The 5080-nt window shown below is 36.2% G+C and overlaps 1 non-coding gene across 1 annotated transcript; it reads right to left on the reverse strand.

Moving 5' to 3' along the window:
- Positions 1-2255: 2255 nt before the first annotated feature.
- LOC121206794 (small nucleolar RNA R71) lies at positions 2256-2362 on the reverse strand. The gene has a single exon (XR_005901966.1). It is a non-coding gene; the product is annotated as a small nucleolar RNA R71 (small nucleolar RNA).
- Positions 2363-5080: the final 2718 nt, after the last annotated feature.

Raw genomic sequence — 5080 nt, forward strand, 5'->3', positions numbered from 1 at the left:
TATATTTAATAATTCATTTTAAAATATTTCATTAATAATTTAGGTTTTAAATTAATTAATTAAATTGAATAAATTTTATTCTTTGGTCCTCTAACTTGTTGATTTATTCTGGACAGGTCTGAGAGCTTTGCTGGATTACAAAATCGTCCAAATTGGGGACCAAGTCAACCCAAAATTTGGCTGCACACGACTGTGCATAAACCATTTTTTGGTTTAATTGCACGAGGTCCTTGAAGAGTTGAAGAAATTAGAGATTTACCTGAAGATTTGCACTTGACCGAGTCTCAGTTCTGAGTTGTTTGCCACTCAAGTTGACAAAAAATTAAAAAAAATCAGCTCAACTTCCTCAATTTATGGCTGGCCACCCATGGAAGATGCTTCAAAAGATGAAAACTCTTATTTTTAGTAAACTATCCCCTTATTCTCACCTATAAATAAGGCCTCATTCTCACATTTCTAAACATCCCTCATCCCTCATCCCTCATCATTCATTATTCTCTCCTCTTTAAATTCTCTTAGCATTCTTCTTTTCTCCCCACGTCTATCATAATCTTTTCATAAAGATTTTAGCATTTGAGCCTCTTATAGAACCTTCGATCGGCCACCTTGGAGAGCCATTAGCAAATGACCGAAGCAAAGGAACTAAGGAGCCTCGTTAGTCAGAGTCTTGGGTGACAGCCACTCTGAATTGGGTTTAATCTTTCTTTTCTTTAATTTAATTTAAAGATCTTTGCTATGTGTTCTTTGTTCTTGTTTACAACAATGTTAGCTTAATTTTATTTAAGCTAGGATGATTGCTTTGATTAAATAATATTTATTAGATCCATGCTTATAATGTTTGTGCTTCAATCGATCATGCTTTCAATTAAAATCATGTATTTCGTTCATACGTGATTGAAATGCACCTGAATTAGTTGAGCGATCCTAACCAGACGACGACTAGTGGACGCATAATTGAAATGTACATGCTCAATTTAGATCCTAACCCGATTAAATTGCAGGTTGCATAACAACCCTAACCAGGCTCTGTTATTTGCATAGTTTTTAGATTTGTGTGATTAAACTGTTTCAAGCCTAACACGTCCCTGTTACCTCGCATGAATACTAAGAAACCCTTAGTAAATAAGGATCAGTGAAATGCGTATTTACTAAGTAAAAGATTCCGAAAGGACCTAACATGGTTTCCAAACTCATGAAAGATCGAGTTGCCATGAAATGTTTTTCCGAATATTATTAAGCATGTTGATAATAAATTGAGTTTAATTAAAGTAATTGTCCTAGTTTATTTATGTTATAATTTTTGCAAATTGTGTTTAATTTTGCCAAAATCTATTTTGTTGATATAGTTTGCATACGTAGGTTAATTTGTATTAGGGATCATTGCATTAAGTTTAATATATTTTAATCATCACTTCTCAACTAAATTGTGTTTTTATTTACCAAATTGTTAATATAATTTTATAAATTAAATGACTTAGCACAAATACAATCCCTGTGGAGACGATAACTCAATACTTACTTATTACTTGATAACGACTGTGTACACTTGCACAAACCTACGCATTACAAGTTTTTTTGCGCCGTTCGGAGATTGTCAACTATTGTCATAGTCATTTCTTTCGTGAAATTATTTATTTTCAATTTGATTTATTTCTAACATTACTAAATTATTCTTTTTAATTTTGTGATTTTCTTTTCAGGTGTTTATGAGCATAGATCGAATTATCGATTTACTCCCTGTAGACCCTGAAATTGAGCAAACTTTTAGACAAAGAAGATGTGAATGAACAGCTCAAAGACAAGTCGAGATGGACCTTGGAAATCAGAATCAAGACCAAGGTAATGAAGCCAATCATGTACGAAATCCTATCCTCATTGCCGATGAGGATCAATGCATCAAACAATATGCTGTGCCACTTTTCAGTAAGTTAAACCCAGGAATTAGAAGGCCAGATATTGAGGCAACCCAATTTGAATTGAAACTAGTGATGTTTCAAATGCTCCAAATGGTAGGCCAATTTAGTGGTATGCGCACAGAATATCCATATCTCCACCTTCGTTTTTTTATGGAGGTGAGTGATTCATTCAAGATAGCCGATGTGACTGAAGACGTACTGAGGTTGAAGTTGTTTCTGTACTTGTTGCGAGATTGAGCACGAGCATGGCTCAACTTATTGCCACCAAATTCTATATCTACATGGCAAGAATTAGCAGAGAGATTTTTGGTTAAGTATTTCCTGCCTAGAAAAAACTCTAAGTTGAGGAACGAGTTCACAACCTTCCAACAATTCGATGACGAGTCTTTGTATGAGGCTTGAGATCGATTCAAGGAGTTACTGCGTAAGTGTCCTCATCATGGGATTTCTCATTGTATCCAGTTAGAGACGTTCTATAATGGTCTCAATGCACATACAAGACTGATGGTAGATGCTTCTGCGAATGGTACAATTTTGTCTAAGTCTTATAATGAGGCTTATGAGATTATCGAGAGGATCGCGAGTAAAAACTATCAATGGCCAACAAATCGAACAGCTTCAGGAAGATGTGTAGCTGGAGTTTATGAAGTTGACACCCTCACTTCGTTATCAGCTCAACTATCGTCTATTTCCTCAATGTTAAAATAGTTTATCGCTAATAGTGCTAATAATTTTGCAGCTCAACCACCAAGTCCGTACGAAGTAGTTTCCTTGTGTACTGTGGGGAAGGTCATTCTTTTGAGAATTGTCTATCAAATCCCGAGTTAGTGTATTATGTGGGGAAACAATATCAAAATAGGAGTGGACAAGGACCCCAGTCCAACTTCTATAATCCTTCAGGGCGTAATCATCCTATCTTTTCTTGGACCAACTAAGGAAATGGACTGAACCATAACTCATTACAGCATAGACTCAACCAATCTCAAGGGTTTAATTAGTAAGCTCTAAAACCACCTCAAGCTGAGGCATCAAACAGTTTGGAGAACTTTTTGAAACAGTACATGGCAAAGAATGACGCTTTGATCCAAAGCCAAGCAGCAACACTGAAAAATTTGGAGAACCAAATGGGTCAGTTAGCTACAGAGCTTCGTAATAGACCGTAAGGAACCTTGTCCAGCGATACTGAGAATCCAAGAAATTTGGGTAAAGAACATACCAAGGCAGTGGCATTGCGAAGTGGTAAAATTCTGGAGCCCCGATTGATTGATATCAAAGATAAGCCCGTTGAGAAGAATCAACCAGCTATTGAAATTTCTACACCAAATAAATTAGAATCTGCAAAGACTGACAAGGTAAATCCTAACTTAGTGAATTCAGAAACTTTAACATCTTCTTTGTATGCAGATTTACTTACTCAGAAAAATTGTCTGATTCAACCGAAAGTTCCATCACCTCCATATCTGCAAAGATTGCAGCAACATAAGCAGAAACATGAGGTACAATTCAAGAAGTTTTTGGATGTTCTAAAGCAGTTATACATCAATATTTCGTTGGTGGAGGCTTTAGAACAAATGCCAAATTATGTGAAGTTTGTAAAGGATATACTATCTAAGAAGAAACAACTGAGTGAGTATGAGACTGTTGCCTTGACAAAGGAGTACAGTGCATTCCTACAGAACAAACTGCCACCGAAATTGAAAGACCTAAGAAGCTTTACTATACCCCGTAACATTGGTAAATCTTACTATGGTAAAGCTTTGTGTGATTTAGGAGTAAATACCAACTTGATGCCTAAGTTTATTTTCAAGATGTTAGGGATAGGTGAAGTAAGACCTACAACTGTGACGCTTCAGCTAGCGGATCGACCTTTAGCATATCCCGAGGGAAAGATCGAAGATGTTTTGGTAAGAGTCGATAAATTTATTTTTCCTGCTGATTTCATTGTCTTATATTTTGAAGTAGATAAGGAAGTGCCGATCATCCTTGAGAGACCTTTCCTAGCCACGGGAAGAACATTAATTAATGTGCAGAAAGGTGAACTCACCATGCGAGTTCAAGACGATCAGGTAACCTTTAACATTCTTAAAGTAATTTCCCAATCCTGCAGAAAAGTGTTCAGTTATGGAAGAGATAGAAACCTTGGTTTCTATGGGAAGCAATTTTGAAGAAGATCCATTGTAGAAAGCCTTAGATCTTGACCCTTTGGAGGATGAAGAAGGTGAAGAAAACATGGCTTTGATGGAAGCCAATCTGAGAAATTTTACTCAATCCACACGGTTTGAACCGTTGGAGTTAGAAGTCAGAGAATTTGTGCAACCCAAGTTTTCAATCGAAAAACCTCCTAAACTCGAACTAAAGGTACTTCCTTCCTATTTGAAACGCGTTTATTTAGGTGACTATTCTAGTTTGCCTGTGATTATTTTAACAGAACTGATGAAAGATCAAAAGGAGCAACTAATTACTGTTCTAAAGAAATTTAAGGAAGTAATTGGTTGGACCATAGTTGATATTCGAGGTACCAAAGTCACAGTATTTACTGACCATACGGCCATTAAATACTTGCTCATGAAGAAAGATACGAAAACGAGGCTAATTCGTTGGATACTATTACTTCAAGAATGTGACTTTGAGATCCAAGATAGAAGAGGTGTCAAAAAGCAAATAGCTGATCATCTATCGAGGTTGGAACAAGATGAGGTAACTCGATCATGTGTGCCTATCAACGAGAATTTCCCAGTGAGCACTTGCTTGAGGTAAATCGAATTCATGAAACCCCTTGGTTTGTTGATTTTTCCAATTATCTTGCATGTGGAATAATTCCTCAAGAAATGACATACCAAAAAGGAAAAAATTCCTTCATGATTGTCGATATTATTTTTGGGAGGATCCGTTTTTGTTTAAACAATGTGCAGATAATAGAATTAGAAAGTGTGTAGCTGAAAGTGAGATTGCTAAGATCTTGTATCATTGCTATTCATCTCCAAGTGGAGGACACTTTAATGGGTCACGTACTGCAACAAAGATTTTGTAAGCAGGTTTCTTTTGGCCTACGCTATTTAAAGATGCTTATGCTTATGTGAAGAGCTGTGATAAATGCCAAAGGACCATAAATATATCAAGGAGGAATAAGATGCCCTTGACAAACATTTTGGAGATTGAATTAT

Source organism: Gossypium hirsutum, chromosome A09 (assembly GCF_007990345.1).
Source record: "Gossypium hirsutum isolate 1008001.06 chromosome A09, Gossypium_hirsutum_v2.1, whole genome shotgun sequence".
NCBI lineage: Eukaryota > Viridiplantae > Streptophyta > Magnoliopsida > Malvales > Malvaceae > Gossypium > Gossypium hirsutum.